The sequence below is a fragment of the Oncorhynchus mykiss genome, chromosome 13, assembly GCF_013265735.2.
Source record: "Oncorhynchus mykiss isolate Arlee chromosome 13, USDA_OmykA_1.1, whole genome shotgun sequence".
In the NCBI taxonomy this organism is placed as follows: domain Eukaryota; kingdom Metazoa; phylum Chordata; class Actinopteri; order Salmoniformes; family Salmonidae; genus Oncorhynchus; species Oncorhynchus mykiss.
This window is the reverse complement of record NC_048577.1, coordinates 57,393,630-57,410,449: the sequence shown is the minus strand read 5'-3', so window position 1 is coordinate 57,410,449 and position 16,820 is coordinate 57,393,630. Positions and strand designations below refer to the sequence as shown.

Genomic DNA, 16,820 nt, shown 5'->3' with positions numbered 1-16,820 from the left:
GTGGTGTACATACTGCTCCAGGGAGAGGTATGTCTCAGTAGGTTCTAGTTTCTACTGCAGTGGTGTACATACTGCTCCAGGGAGAGGTATGTCTCAGTAGGTTCTAGTTTCTACTGCAGTGGTGTACATACTGTTCCAGGGAGAGGTATGTCTCAGTAGGTTCTAGTTTATACTGCAGTGGTGTACATACTGCTCCAGGGAGAGGTATGTCTCAGTAGGTTCTAGTTTCTACTGCAGTGGTGAACATACTGCTCCAGGGAGAGGTATGTCTCAGTAGGTTCTAGTTTCTACTGCAGTGGTGTACATACTGCTCCAGGGAGAGGTATGTCTCAGTAGGTTCTAGTTTCTACTGCGGTGGTGTACATACTGCTCCAGGGAGAGGTATGTCTCAGTAGGTTCTAGTTTCTACTGCAGTGGTGTACATACTGCACCAGGGAGAGGTATGTCTCAGTAGGTTCTAGTTTCTACTGCAGTGGTGTACATACTGCTCCAGGGAGAGGTATGTCTCAGTAGGTTCTAGTTTCTACTGCAGTGGTGTACATACTGCTCCAGGGAGAGGTATGTCTCAGTAGGTTCTAGTTTCTACTGCAGTGGTGTACATACTGCTCCAGGGAGAGGTATGTCTCAGTAGGTTCTAGTTTCTACTGCAGTGGTGTACATACTGCTCCAGGGAGAGGTATGTCTCAGTAGGTTCCAGTTTCTACTGCAGTGGTGTACATACTGCTCCAGGGAGAGGTATGTCTCAGTAGGTTCTAGTTTCTACTGCAGTGGTGAACATACTGCTCCAGGGAGAGGTATGTCTCAGTAGGTTCTAGTTTCTACTGCAGTGGTGTACATACTGTTCCAGGGAGAGGTATGTCTCAGTAGGTTCTAGTTTATACTGCAGTGGTGTACATACTGCTCCAGGGAGAGGTATGTCTCAGTAGGTTCTAGTTTCTACTGCAGTGGTGAACATACTGCTCCAGGGAGAGGTATGTCTCAGTAGGTTCTAGTTTCTACTGCAGTGGTGTACATACTGCTCCAGGGAGAGGTATGTCTCAGTAGGTTCTAGTTTCTACTGCGGTGGTGTACATACTGCTCCAGGGAGAGGTATGTCTCAGTAGGTTCTAGTTTCTACTGCAGTGGTGTACATACTGCACCAGGGAGAGGTATGTCTCAGTAGGTTCTAGTTTCTACTGCAGTGGTGTACATACTGCTCCAGGGAGAGGTATGTCTCAGTAGGTTCTAGTTTCTACTGCAGTGGTGTACATACTGCTCCAGGGAGAGGTATGTCTCAGTAGGTTCTAGTTTCTACTGCAGTGGTGTACATACTGCTCCAGGGAGAGGTATGTCTCAGTAGGTTCTAGTTTCTACTGCAGTGGTGTACATACTGCTCCAGGGAGAGGTATGTCTCAGTAGGTTCCAGTTTCTACTGCAGTGGTGTACATACTGCTCCAGGGAGAGGTATGTCTCAGTAGGTTCTAGTTTCTACTGCAGTGGTGAACATACTGCTCCAGGGAGAGGTATGTCTCAGTAGGTTCTAGTTTCTACTGCAGTGGTGTACATACTGCTCCAGGGAGAGGTATGTCTCAGTAGGTTCTAGTTTCTACTGCAGTGGTGTACATACTGCTCCAGGGAGAGGTATGTCTCAGTAGGTTCTAGTTTCTACTGCAGTGGTGTACATACTGCTCCAGGGAGAGGTATGTCTCAGTAGGTTCTAGTTTCTACTGCGGTGGTGTACATACTGCTCCAGGGAGAGGTATGTCTCAGTAGGTTCTAGTTTCTACTGCAGTGGTGTACATACTGCTCCAGGGAGAGGTATGTCTCAGTAGGTTCTAGTTTCTACTGCAGTGGTGTACATACTGCACCAGGGAGAGGTATGTCTCAGTAGGTTCTAGTTTCTACTGCAGTGGTGAACATACTGCTCCAGGGAGAGGTATGTCTCAGTAGGTTCTAGTTTCTACTGCAGTGGTGTACATACTGCTCCAGGGAGAGGTATGTCTCAGTAGGTTCTAGTTTCTATTGCAGTGGTGAACATACTGCTCCAGGGAGAGGTATGTCTCAGTAGGTTCTAGTTTCTACTGCAGTGGTGTACATACTGCACCAGGGAGAGGTATGTCTCAGTAGGTTCTAGTTTCTACTGCAGTGGTGTACATACTGCTCCAGGGAGAGGTATGTCTCAGTAGGTTCTAGTTTCTACTGCAGTGGTGTACATACTGCTCCAGGGAGAGGTATGTCTCAGTAGGTTCTAGTTTCTACTGCGGTGGTGTACATACTGCTCCAGGGAGAGGTATGTCTCAGTAGGTTCTAGTTTCTACTGCAGTGGCGAACATACTGCTCCAGGGAGAGGTATGTCTCAGTAGGTTCTTTGATACAACTGGTTGTCTGTGATTAAAGAGCGAAGGAAACAGCTGTGTTTCTGGCCACACAGGAAGTGAAATTATATACCTACCAGGGGCTAAAGCACCACATGTCTAACACACACGCACACCTGCAATCCATCACCTGAGTTTTTTGGGGATGAAAGGGATCACGTTTTCACATTTACCTCATTCGTTTTTACAGCAACTACTGTTTCTGGATGGATGGCTTTATTTGGTTTCATTCGTCACAAACCTTGCTGGTCGAGGGAAATTATTGAGTCTGTACTTTGTGAAAAGTCTTTGGGTAATTTATGTAAGAAGCTCAATGTTTTCTCTGAACAGGAGGAGAAAGTGAGCAACTGGAAAAAGTAACCTTGGACAGATTACCAGAATCTCCCCCCAAAATGCCATGGTTGTAGATTCATGACAGGTCCCAGTATATGTGCAACCCTCACACACCAGCCCTGAAGAAGCCACATCCACTTAACAATTAGACAGTATGCCAAATGGCACCCAATTCCCATAGGGCTCTGGTCAAAAGTAGTGCACTACATAGGAAATAAGGTGCCATTAGGGAGGCAGATTTACACAATGCCTTACTCTAGCCTAATACTCCCTCAACACACACCCAGCCAGCTCCCCACTTCCTGCTCGGGGTCAGAGGTGCGATCACGTATCAACATCAACTGGGAGTAAAAATAAATCCTGGGTGTATTTAGTCCGTTTTACAATGTTTATAAGAAGCCCTGAATTCTCTAACTCAGGCGCCCTATTTCAAAGCCCTGTATTGTGTGTGTGTGTGTGTGTGTGTGTGTGTGTGTGTAAAATCAGTAAATGCAGAAAAACTATGTTTAAAGAGGGGACCACTAAGTAGATAAACCGTCAGAGAGTTCTGTGGTTTTCAGAGCACAAGTTTGACTTCATCACAGAGTCGCTGTCTTTTCTGAGAGTTTTAGAGCCACCTATTCGCTGAAGCTTTCCCAGCTGTGTTGCTAAGCGCTGTGCCAGATTGATCCGGTCAGTACCAGGGTAGTGTAGACTGAGCATGTGCAGATTGAAGATTCCTCCGTAACCAGAGCCGCCTGGGTCCCTCCAACACAACAGTAACTCTCATCACTATCCATTAGACAGGACAAGTCAAAGAGAGGGAGAGAGAGCACTATACAACTTTTACAGGATAACAAAAACGCTGTGGAGCGAGAGAGTACTGGAGCAAGAGGGAGAGAGAGTACTGGAGCAAGAGGGAGAGAGAGTACTGGAGCAAGAGGGAGAGAGAGTACTGGAGCAAGAGGGAGAGAGAGTACTGGAGCAAGAGGGAGAGAGTGTACTGGAGCAAGAGAGTTCTTCCCTCCCTGTCAGCCGAGAGGCCTTACTTTAGGTAAACATGGTAACATGCCATCAGAATTACAGGAAGAGTTTTGACTTGGCTCTAATGAAGACCATTTGCTAGGCAGAGTCGCACGCACAAGCACGCACAAACCCACACACACACACACACACAGGAGTACTTACAAAACTCAGTGTGTCCTGGTCTTGTTTGCCAGGAGCTGCTCCGTGTTGTCCTGCTGTAAAGTTCTGAGAAGACTGAATCTTAAAGACAAAATGTTGTACTGTACAACCCTCCCCTCACTTCTCGAAGTCTAGCTTTCCACTCAAAACTTGGCCCCTCTTTCTAGGCTTGTCTCTTTTTCATTCCTCTGTTCTCTCCCTCCATCTCTCCCCTCTCTGTCATCTCTGTCATCTCTTCATAGCTGAGCATCTAGCAGGGGTCCCTGGGGCCCAGAGGACTGTGGAAGGATTGGCTTTATTCTGTACATTACTACACCCTCAACATTGATAACACACTGTATTTCTGCAGTGGGAACAAGGCTAATGCACTGCTCTTCCACCCCCCACCACCATTCCTCCTCCGACCTCCCCAGAGATTCACCAGTCCCTAATTCACCCCAGCCAAGCCTACTGAAGTCACAGTCACTAAATATCAAACCAGCTATATCCTAACCAAACCTGGTCCAAGATCTGTTTGTGCAGTCTCGTCTACTTCAAAGGCCATAGTTGGCAAGACAGCACAAGCTGATCTGGGACCAGGCTAGCTGTATCCTGTCTGAAAGCAGATATGTCAGCAGAGAGGCCCAACTGAAGGACATAGTAGAGGGACATCATCTTATTGTATGATCAGACATTGAACGACACGTGTTTTTCTCATTGGCAAAAACTGCATCACAAAATAAGTCCAACAGTCTCTCCTAAACAACTTTGACTCCAAACTGACTGTGAACACAGAGTGATGCCAGAGCTAAAGACAACCATAATTTGTTTGATCGGCACAACTTGGCTCGTGCCTTTAGTATCGACTCCATTTGAGTGGCTGCCCTGCGGAGAACATGGGCTTTCCAAGATGAAAGATCTTCGTTTGACGGAGACGCAGTGCCAGAAACCCAATAGCAGGGGCCCTGTGGGCTGATGTTACTGGGCTAGATGGAGACAGGTCTTGGCAGGGACAGTGGAGAGCTGCTTGGCTGACCTCCCCGTGCGTGTGCAGCAGTGGGGCTTTCAGACCATAGAAACACAATGTATAGATTGAAGAAACATGGCCTTTTCAATGTTACAAATCACATTTGGTTTGTTCAACTATGGTTCCAATCAGAAATGTTCAGCTAAATATCAGATTACATGCATCTTATTACCGGTGACTGAATTTCAAGCAAATGTTCCGCAATCATACACATCTGAAATGCACAGAGAGCAGATAGAGGAACAGGGCCACATCATAGGAGTAGGAAACCAGTTCCAGACCATTTCTCCAGTCTGTGTAGGTGGGATGTACAGACAGAGAGGAGAGGAGTGTGAGAAAGCACAAAGTGAATAGCCTGATTGAGGTGTGTGTGTGTGTGTACAGGAGTGTGTGTGTTTGTGGAGAGAGATTGAGAGGAGAAAAGGACCGACGTGAATAGCCAACTTGTGTCCCACAGGTTTCCAGACTGAAGGCTGAGTATTCAGTGGGCCGCCTCAGGAGGACGGAGAGAGAAGGAGAGAAAGGAGAAGACCGAGAGACCAAACAGGACCACTATTGTTCCCATACAGTATACGGGGAAACCCAAAATAAGGGCATGTGAAGGCTGGCTCACGCAAATTTTAGTGGGAAAAGCAGTTCTGTCGAGTCCTGTCTGCATTGTAGTCATTCTACACCTTCACTACATTCTTTAACACTAACAATCCCTTTCGAAGAGAGAAGTCAAGTTCCAATGTAGTTGGGCCCGTAAGTGTCTGAGTATAAGTGCTGATCTAGCATCAGTTTTGAGTTTTAGATGATAATGAAAAAGGTTGGAGAGTTTCTAGAAAACACTAGGCCTACGTTAGAAAGTATAATGTTTAGTGTACAGTGGGAACAGAATCAGCCAATGCCCTCTATTGTCGTCAATGTGAAAGATGTGGGAGTTGAATTAATCACCAGAAATACAAAGCTTCCTGGGGTTCATTTTGAACTAAAACACTTATTTTACCTCAGCAGTATATCCTTCTGGGCCCTCCTGTCAGAAAAGACAAGAAAAGACAGGAAATCGTGTGTGTGTGCGTGTATAGGGGTGTCATATGGGCGCAGAGCTCTGGGAAAGGAGGAAGTACTTCCTCTAACATGCTGATATAAACCCAGCAGAGCACTACAGTGAATCATCCATAGAGTGGAGTTACGTAAAGCAGACCACTGAACTAGAATGACATTAACGTCAACGGGAAGGTCTGTTCTAGTTACTCCAGACCTTACCTCACTGACTTTCCCTCTGCATAAAAACACTACTGCCTGGCTCAGGCTTGCTGCTGGTCCCAAACCATCTTGCTGCTGGTCCCACACCTTTAGTCAAGTATGTATACATTACCAAAGTAGTGGAAGTAAAGAACAAACTCACAGATGCTGGGGACAAGAAACGAAACAAGAAACAAAATACTGGGTCTCCCGAGTGGCGCAGGGGTCTGAGGCACTGCAACGCAGTTCTAGAGGCGTCTCTACAGATCCGGGTTCGATCCCGGGCTGTGTTGCAGCTGGCCATGACCGGGAGACCCATGAGGCGGTACACAATAGGACCAGCGTCGTCCGGGTTAGGTGAGGGTTTGCCAGCTGGGATGTCCTTGTCCCATCTCGCTCAAGTTTTCATAACAATCGGTAATCAGCATTTTTGGACACCGATTATGGCCGATTACATTGCAATCCACGAGGAGACTGCGTGGCAGGCTGACCACTTGTTACGTGAGTGCAGCAAGGAGCCAAGGTAAGTTGCTAGCTAACATTAAACTTATCTTATAAAAAAACAATCAATCTTCACATAATTACTAGTTAACTACACATGGTTGATGATATTACTAGTTTAACTAGCTTGTTCAGCGTTGCATTTAATCAACGTGGTTTCTGTTAATTTATCAATGAATCACAGACTACATGGCCAAACGGGTGGTGATTTAACAAAAACGGATTCGCAAAAAATATCACCATCGTTGCACCAATGTACCTAACCATAAACATCAATGCCTTTCTTAAAATCAATACACAAGTATATATATATTTTTAAACCTGTATATTTAGTTAAAAGAAGTTCATGTTAGCAGGCAATATTAACTTGGGAAATTGTGTCACTTCTCTTGAGTTCAGTGCATGCAGAGTCAGGCTATATGCAGCAGTTTGGGCCGCCTGGCTCGTTGCAAACTGTGTGAAGACCATTTCTTCCTAACATACATAATTATGACATAACATTGACGGGTGTGCAATGTAACAGCAATATTTAGACTTAGGGATGCCACCCGTTAGATAAAATATGGAACGGTCGCGTATTTCACTGAAATAATAAACATTTTGTTTTCAAAATGAGTTTCCGGATTTGACCATATTAATGACCTAAGGCTCGTATTTCTGTGTATATTATATGATAATTAAGTCTATGATTTGATATTTGATAGAGCAGTCTGACTGAGCGGTGGTAGGCAGCAGCAGGCTCGTAAGCATTCATTCAAACTTTACTGCGTTTGCCAGCAGCTCTTAGCAATGCTTGAGGCACAGCGCTGTTTATGACTTCAAGCCTATCAACTCCCGAGATTAGGCTGGCAATACTATAGTGCCTATAAGAACATCCAATAGTCAAAGGAATATGAAATACAAATGATATAGAAAGAAAGTCCTATAATTCCTAAAATAACTACAACCGAAAACTTCTTACCTGGGAATATTGAAGTCTCATGTTAAAAGGAACCACCAGCTTTCAAATGTTCTCATGTTCTGAGCAAGGAACTTAAACGTTAGCTTTTTACATGGCACATATTGCACTTTTACTTTCTTCTCCAACACTGCTTTTTTGCATTATTTAAACCAAATTGAACATGTTTCATTATTTATTTGAGACTAAATGTTTTGTATTTTTGTATTATATTAAGTTAAAACAAAAAGTGTTCATTCAGTATTGCTGTAATTGTCATTATTACAAATATATATATATATATATATATATATATATATATAAACACAATAAAAAAAACACACTGATTAATCGGTATCGTCTTTTTTGGTATCGGCGCTGAAAAATCAGAATTGGTCGACCTCTACTCTCGACCTCCGCATCTTCCGAGTCTGTACGGTAGTTGCAACAATGGGACAAGACTAACAACCAATTGGATATCAAGAAATTGCGAAGAAAAAGGGTTAAACAGTACCAAAAAAGTATTATTATTATATAATAATAAATTGTAATAGAAATCCCCACACCTTGTCTGTTTGCTCCTGTATTTCTATTACCAACATAGATGAAGTATGTACTGTATGTACATAGATGAAGTATGTACCGAATGTACATAGATGAAGTATGTACTGTATGTACATAGATTATGTACTGTATGTACATAGATGAAGTATGTACTGTATGTACATAGATTATGTACTGTATATACATAGATGAAGTATGTACTGTACTGTATATACATAGCCAGCACAGTCTAATAAAAAGAATGAGCTGGCACACACCCATAGAAAATGATTTAGTGTAGAGGTGCTGACTAACTGAGAATAAACTGGAAGCTATAAAAACAAAGAGTCACACACTCCATATCTATTACCTCCCAGTCATTTATTCTGTAAAAAAAAGGCCAGCACAGTGGTATAACTGATCCACAATCTGACCACATGTTTACTGACAAAGCAGATGGAGTGGACAGGGGATGTCCTACACTGAGATATCTATACAGTGGGATGGCAATATTGTGAGCCATCTTATTTCTATGACAACATCAAGACAACAGGGCTACGCTGCGATACGATCAGGACGTCCCTAGTGAAACAAAGCTGTTGACATAAATCTAACAGGACAGGACATATACGCCTTTGTCAAGTCATGTATAAGAAGTGTAATGGAATCTCTTACAGACAGTGGGGAATACCTGCCTGGTTACCCGAGTGTGGGAGAGATAACCACCTGTGGAAAATACCTACCTAGTTACCTGAGTCTGGAAGAGATAAAGACCTGTGCGGAATACCTACCTATTTACCTGAATCTGGAAGAGATAAAGACCTGTGTGGAATACCTACCTATTTACCTGAGTCTGGAAGAGATAAAGACCTGTGTGGAATACCTACCTATTTACCTGAATCTGGAAGAGATAACCACCTGTGGAAAATACCTACCTAGTTACCTGAATCTGGAAGAGATAAAGACCTGTGTGGAATACCTACCTATTTACCTGAATCTGGAAGAGATAAAGACCTGTGTGGAATACCTACCTATTTACCTGAGTCTGGAAGAGATAAAGACCTGTGTGGAATACCTACCTATTTACCTGAATCTGGAAGAGATAAAGACCTGTGTGGAATACCTACCTATTTACCTGAGTCTGGAAGAGATAAATACCTGTGTGGAATACCTACCTATTTACCTGAGTCTGGAAGAGATAAAGACCTGTGTGGAATACCTACCTATTTACCTGAGTCTGGAAGAGATAAAGACCTGTGTGGAATACCTCCCTAGTTACCTGAGTCTGGGAGAGAACCACCTGGGTAACAGCATCTCCTACTGGTTGTTGTTAGAGCTGCACCAATGGGATGCTGTTTTGTTGAGGTGTTAATGTCACTGGAGAAACCAACAGGTACTGTATGTGGGGGGTGTATCAACAGTCTAAAGTGTTATTTTCTTCTCTACCAGTTGTCTTTGTCTGTGGCGATGCTATCTGTAGAAGTGTCTATTATTTTTCTGGTAGTGTTTTAGGTTTCATTTATTTGCACCAAAGAAAACAAGTGAAATACATAAACCGTACTACTAAAAGAAACTGGTAAAAACATGGTGCAGGTAAGGTTGGAAGCCCAAAAGGGCTTATATGAAAACCAGCACCAAAACATGTTTTTTCTTCATTAGTATACTTTGTTTATGTGTGTACATACGTGTGTGAGTTAGGCTACATGGAGGGGATTACTGGGCTGTTTGCTTCATCAGGCTGACCCCTAGTCTACTACTGGGTAGCTTGGTTTATCATGCTGAAACCTAGTCTACTACTGGGTAGCTTGGTTCATCATGCTGACCCCTAGTCTACTACTGGGTAGCTTGGTTCATCAGGCTGACCCCTAGTCTACTACTGGGTAGTTTGGTTCATCAGGCTGACCCCTAGTCTACTACTGGGTAGCTTGGTTCATCAGGCTGACCCCTAGTCTACTACTGGGTAGCTTGGTTCATCAGGCTGACCCCTAGTCTACTACTGGGTAGCTTGGTTCATCATGCTGACCCCTAGTCTACTACTGGGTAGCTTGGTTCATCAGGCTGACCCCTAGTCTACTACTGGGTAGCTTGGTTCATCAGGCTGACCCCTAGTCTACTACTGGGTAGTTTGGTTCATCAGGCTGACCCCTAGTCTACTACTGGGTAGCTTGGTTCATCAGGCTGACCCCTAGTCTACTACTGGGTAGCTTGGTTCATCATGCTGACCCCTAGTCTACTACTGGGTAGTTTGGTTCATCATGCTGACCCCTAGTCTACTACTGGGTAGCTTGGTTCATCATGCTGACCCCTAGTCTACTACTGGGTAGCTTGGTTCATCATGCTGACCCCTAGTCTACTACTGGGTAGCTTGGTTCATCAGGCTGACCCCTAGTCTACTACTGGGTAGTTTGGTTCATCAGGCTGACCCATAGTCTACTACTGGGTAGCTTGGTTCATCAGGCTGACCCCTAGTCTACTACTGGGTAGCTTGGTTCATCATGCTGACCCCTAGTCTACTACTGGGTAGCTTGGTTTATCAGGCTGACCCCTAGTCTACTACTGGGTAGCTTGGTTCATCCGGCTGACCCTCAGTCTACTACTGGGTAGCTTGGTTCATCCGGCTGACCCTTAGTCTACCACTGGGTAGTGTGGTTCATCAGGCTGACTGACCCCTAGTCTACTACTGGGTAGTGTGGTTCATCAGGCTGACCCCTAGTCTACTACTGGGTAGTGTGGTTCATCAGGCTGACCCCTAGTCTACTACTGGGTAGCTTGGTTCATCAGGCTGACCCCTAGTCTACTACTGGGTAGCTTGGTTCATCATGCTGACCCATAGTCTACTACTGGGTAGCTTGGTTCATCAGGCTGACCCCTAGTCTACTACTGGGTAGCTTGGTTCATCAGTCTGACCCCTAGTCTACTACTGGGTAGCTTGGTTCATCAGTCTGACCCCTAGTCTACTACTGGGTAGCTTGGTTCATCAGGCTGACCCCTAGTCTACTACTGGGTAGTTTGGTTAATCAAGCTGACCCCTAGTCTACTACTGGGTAGCTTGGTTCATCAGGCTGACCCCTAGTCTACTACTGGGTAGTTTGGTTCATCAGGCTGACCCCTAGTCTACTACTGGGTAGCTTGGTTCATCAGGCTGACCCCTAGTCTACTACTGGGTAGCTTGGTTCATCAGGCTGACCCCTAGTCTACTACTGGGTAGCTTGGTTCATCATGCTGACCCCTAGTCTACTACTGGGTAGCTTGGTTCATCAGGCTGACCCCTAGTCTACTACTGGGTAGCTTGGTTCATCAGGCTGACCCCTAGTCTACTACTGGGTAGTTTGGTTCATCAGGCTGACCCCTAGTCTACTACTGGGTAGCTTGGTTCATCAGGCTGACCCCTAGTCTACTACTGGGTAGCTTGGTTCATCATGCTGACCCCTAGTCTACTACTGGGTAGTTTGGTTCATCATGCTGACCCCTAGTCTACTACTGGGTATCTTGGTTCATCATGCTGACGCCTAGTCTACTACTGGGTAGCTTGGTTCATCATGCTGACCCCTAGTCTACTACTGGGTAGCTTGGTTCATCAGGCTGACCCCTAGTCTACTACTGGGTAGTTTGGTTCATCAGGCTGACCCATAGTCTACTACTGGGTAGCTTGGTTCATCAGGCTGACCCCTAGTCTACTACTGGGTAGCTTGGTTCATCATGCTGACCCCTAGTCTACTACTGGGTAGCTTGGTTCATCAGGCTGACCCCTAGTCTACTACTGGGTAGCTTGGTTCATCAGGCTGACCCCTAGTCTACTACTGGGTAGTTTGGTTCATCAGGCTGACCCATAGTCTACTACTGGGTAGCTTGGTTTATCAGGCTGACCCCTAGTCTACTACTGGGTAGCTTGGTTCATCCGGCTGACCCTCAGTCTACTACTGGGTAGCTTGGTTCATCCGGCTGACCCTTAGTCTACCACTGGGTAGTGTGGTTCATCAGGCTGACTGACCCCTAGTCTACTACTGGGTAGTGTGGTTCATCAGGCTGACCCCTAGTCTACTACTGGGTAGTGTGGTTCATCAGGCTGACCCCTAGTCTACTACTGGGTAGCTTGGTTCATCAGGCTGACCCCTAGTCTACTACTGGGTAGCTTGGTTCATCATGCTGACCCATAGTCTACTACTGGGTAGCTTGGTTCATCAGGCTGACCCCTAGTCTACTACTGGGTAGCTTGGTTCATCAGTCTGACCCCTAGTCTACTACTGGGTAGCTTGGTTCATCAGTCTGACCCCTAGTCTACTACTGGGTAGCTTGGTTCATCAGGCTGACCCCTAGTCTACTACTGGGTAGCTTGGTTCATCATGCTGACCCCTAGTCTACTACTGGGTAGCTTGGTTCATCAGTCTGACCCCTAGTCTACTACTGGGTAGCTTGGTTCATCAGGCTGACCCCTAGTCTACTACTGGGTAGCTTGGTTCATCATGCTGACCCCTAGTCTACTACTGGGTAGCTTGGTTCATCAGGCTGACCCCTAGTCTACTACTGGGTAGCTTGGTTCATCATGCTGACCCCTAGTCTACTACTGGGTAGCTTGGTTCATCATGCTGACCCCTAGTCTACTACTGGGTAGCTTGGTTCATCAGGCTGACCCCTAGTCTACTACTGGGTAGCTTGGTTCATCAGGCTGACCCCTAGTCTACTACTGGGTAGCTTGATTCATCAGGCTGACCCCTAGTCTACTACTGGGTAGCTTGGTTCATCAGGCTGACCCCTAGTCTACTACTGGGTAGCTTGGTTCATCAGGCTGACCCTAGTCTACTACTGGGTAGTTTGGTTAATCAAGCTGACCCCTAGTCTACTACTGGGTAGCTTGGTTTATCAGGCTGACCCCTAGTCTACTACTGGGTAGCTTGGTTCATCCGGCTGACCCTTAGTCTACTACTGGGTAGCTTGGTTCATCCGGCTGACCCTTAGTCTACCACTGGGTAGTGTGGTTCATCAGGCTGACTGACCCCTAGTCTACTACTGGGTAGTGTGGTTCATCAGGCTGACCCCTAGTCTACTACTGGGTAGTGTGGTTCATCAGGCTGACCCCTAGTCTACTACTGGGTAGTGTGGTTCATCAGGCTGACCCCTAGTCTACTACTGGGTAGTTTGGTTCATCAAGCTGACCCCTAGTCTACTACTGGGTAGTGTGGTTCATCAGGCTGACCCCTAGTCTACTACTGGGCTGTTTGGTTCATCAGGCTGACCCCTAGTCTACTACTGAGTAGTGTGGTTCATCAGGCTGACCCCTAGTCTACTACTGGGTAGTGTGGTTCATCAGGCTGACCCCTAGTCTACTACTGGGTAGTTTGGTTCATCAGGCTGACCCATAGTCTACTACTGGGTAGTTTGGTTCATCAGGCTGACCCTTAGTCTACTACTGGGTAGTTTGGTTCATCAGGCTGACTCATAGTCTACTACTGGGTAGTTTGGTTCATCAGGCTGACCCATAGTCTACTACTGGGTATTGTGGTTCATCAGGCTGACCCCTAGTCTACTACTGGGTAGTTTGGTTCATCAGGCTGACCCATAGTCTACTACTGGGTAGTTTGGTTCATCAGGCTGACCCATAGTCTACTACTGGGTATTGTGGTTCATCAGGCTGACCCCTAGTCTACTACTGGGTAGTTTGGTTCATCAGGCTGACCCATAGTCTACTACTGGGTAGTTTGGTTCATCAGGCTGACCCATAGTCTACTACTGGGTAGTTTGGTTCATCAGGCTGACCCTTAGTCTACACTTGAAGTTATTGAGGGATAATAAATTGACATTGTGAAGATATGAATTCCAGAGTATGGTACCTCTGTATCTGATAATATATTGACATGTGAAGATATGAATTCCAGAGTATGGTACCTCTGTATCTGATAGTAAATTGACATGTGAAGATATGAATTCCAGAGTATGGTACCTCTGTATCTGATAGTATATTGACATGTGAAGATATGAATTCCAGAGTATGGTACCTCTGTATCTGATAGTAAATTGACAATGTGAAGATATGAATTCCAGAGTATGGTACCTCTGTATCTGATAGTATATTGACATGTGAGGTGAGGCAGTGGGGAGGGTAAAAGGTAATGGCAGTATCTTGTGTTGTATGCATGGATTTAGTATCAACCAGAGTCTCTATTCAGTCCCTTTTATTACTCTTCTGAGAAACACAAAGCAAAAAAAATGGAAAAATATTTTGTGTGGCCAGAGGAATAAAAGACAGCTTTTCATTCCTGTCTTCTCTCTCAAGCCGGAGCGGAACGGCACACACACACCCGTCATAAACAACACACACACTTCCCATCTGTAAATTATTCATCACTGAAGACATTTCCGTGCCTTGTGACATGCACAAGTCCAGCTCCTCAGCCATCCCTTCTCCTTGCCATCAATAGCTCTTTATGTGGGAAAGAGGGAAATAAACACCATCTTAGGAGGTTGTGACTGCAGCCTGAGAGAACGCTCCCCCAGTCAGCACATGACCCTACTGCTCCCCTCGGGGAGATACGGAGTCACCCAGAACTATCACTAATTCTGAACAGAAGTCACCCCATTAGCCTCAAGCTAATCTTCATCAAAATGACTTTGCGGTGTTAGCATAGCCTGAAGCTAATTCCCATGATAAGCAACAATTGTACTATTCTGTACTACTCACATTAGCCTGGAGGCTAACTTCGATCTGCAGCTAAAGCTTTCCTAGCTAAAAGGGTCAATCTGCAGTTGCTACATATATTTCTTGACTTTATGATATGCACCCATTTACTCTTGAACGATCGTACCCTATCAGAACCCAACATGTAAGCCTGTGCTAGTCCACTGTATAGCCTCAAAACTTGGTTCAAACGTTGATATCATGAATGGTCAGTCACTGCATCCGTATCTCTTTTGATGCATTTCAGAGTGGTTATATTTCTCCAGCCACATCCCTCAGCTTTTTACTGAAACATAGGCAGGACGATCGTTTTGTTATTGTTTCAACTACCCCTTTAAGGTTCATTTTGAACATACAGGCCAGCTAACTAAAATGTTTCTCCACAGCAGCATAAAAGGGAGTCTGATCAATGTGTCATTAGAACTCACAAGGCTCCTGAGGGCTTTTTGCCCCGATGGCTTGACCTTTGCTCTTACAGGATGTCCATCATGTGACCAGAGAGGAATGTGAGTGGACCAAATTAATGAAAAGGACAGAAGTACTGCCTGGTCTTATTCCTCTCTCCTCTCCACAGGAATGTCCTCCTACTCGGCTAACACACAGGACACATACAGTATGTGGTGTGCGCGTGCACACAGACACACATTACCCTAGCAGACCTCTGACAATGAAAAGGCCTCACAACACAACAAGAGACTACAAGCTTGCGGTCAGACTAATGATTTCTCTTTCTTTTTCTAAATGTCTATTTGCTGTGTGTCACCCTGCATGACCACATCTCACAGTGGAGGGCTAGCCTACCAACCAAGATCCTCACCAGTCCAGTCCAGGGCTAACTAGCTACAGTCATCCACAGTGGAGGGCTATCCTACCAACCAAGATCCTCCCCAGTCTAGTTCAGGGCTAACTAGCTACAGTCATCCACAGTGGAGGGCTATCCTTCCAACCAAGATCCTCACCAGTCTAGTCCAGGGCTAACTAGCTACAGTCATCTCACAGTGGAGGGCTATCCTTCCAACCAAGATCCTCACCAGTCCAGTCCAGGGCTAACAAGCTACAGTCATCCACAGTGGATGGCTAGCCTACCAACCAAGATCCTCACCAGTCCAGAACTAACTAGTTACAGTCATCCACAGTGGAGGGCTAGCCTAACAACCAAGATCCTCACCAGTCCAGTCCAGGACTAACTAGCTACAGTCATCTCACAGTGGAGGGCTAGCCTACCAACCAAGATCCTCACCAGTCCAGTCCAGGGCTAACTAGCTACAGTCATCTCACAGTGGAGGGCTAGCCTACCAACCAAGATCCTCACCAGTCCAGTCCAGGGCTAACTAGCTACAGTCATCCACAGTGGAGGGCTATCCTTCCAACCAAGATCCTCAGCAGTCCAGTCCAGGGTTAACTAGCTACAGTCATCTCACAGTGGAGGGCTATCCTACCAACCAAGATCCTCACCAGTCCAGTCCAGGGCTAACTAGCTACAGTCATCCACAGTGGAGGGCTATCCTTCCAACCAAGATCCTCACCAGTCCAGTCCAGGGCTAACTAGCTACAGTCATCCACAGTGGAGGGCTATCCTTCCAACCAAGATCCTCACCAGTCCAGTCCAGGGCTAACTAGCTACAGTCATCCACAGAGCCCATCAGCATGTAATCAAGGCTCTACTTCCTCACTTGCAGTAAGGTACTCCTTGCCTGGCTATTTTTTCTCAAAAAGACAGTATTGTTCCAGAGCCATGTATTTAGATAATAAATACGTATATATATATATATAGGTTCTATAGCAGAGCTGTACATGTAGAAATATAGTCTATATGTGGCTCCTATCAGTTCTAGAACTAGTATTCCCACTCCATTCTCCCAATTCTTAGCTTCCATCACACAACCTCAGAGAACAGATTAAGCAACTCATGCTATAGAGAGGCTCCCATCTTCAACCAACAAAACATAAGTAAACACTTAAATGGCTTCCTGTGGTCAGGGAAAGGTCACGCTACAGTAACGAGAGGGGTCAGTGACATCAGAGGGGTGTTTACCGTCGTCCTGTCTTTGGTGTTAAGTCACCTTCTAATAGTCACCTCGT

The 16,820-nt window shown here is 45.6% G+C and overlaps 1 protein-coding gene across 6 annotated transcripts in view; it reads right to left on the bottom strand.

Moving 5' to 3' along the window:
* Nucleotides 1-16,820, bottom strand: part of LOC110516540 (septin-9) — a 156,017-nt gene that overhangs the window by 49,012 nt on the left and 90,185 nt on the right. The window contains exon 1 of one of the 6 annotated variants that reach the window (XM_036941646.1): nucleotides 3,855-3,877. The exons of the other annotated variants lie outside the window; for them this stretch is intronic. The gene's annotated coding sequence lies outside the window, so the exon portion shown is untranslated. Of the gene's footprint in view, nucleotides 1-3,854; nucleotides 3,878-16,820 lie in introns of those variants that run through there. 6 annotated transcript variants of the gene reach the window in all.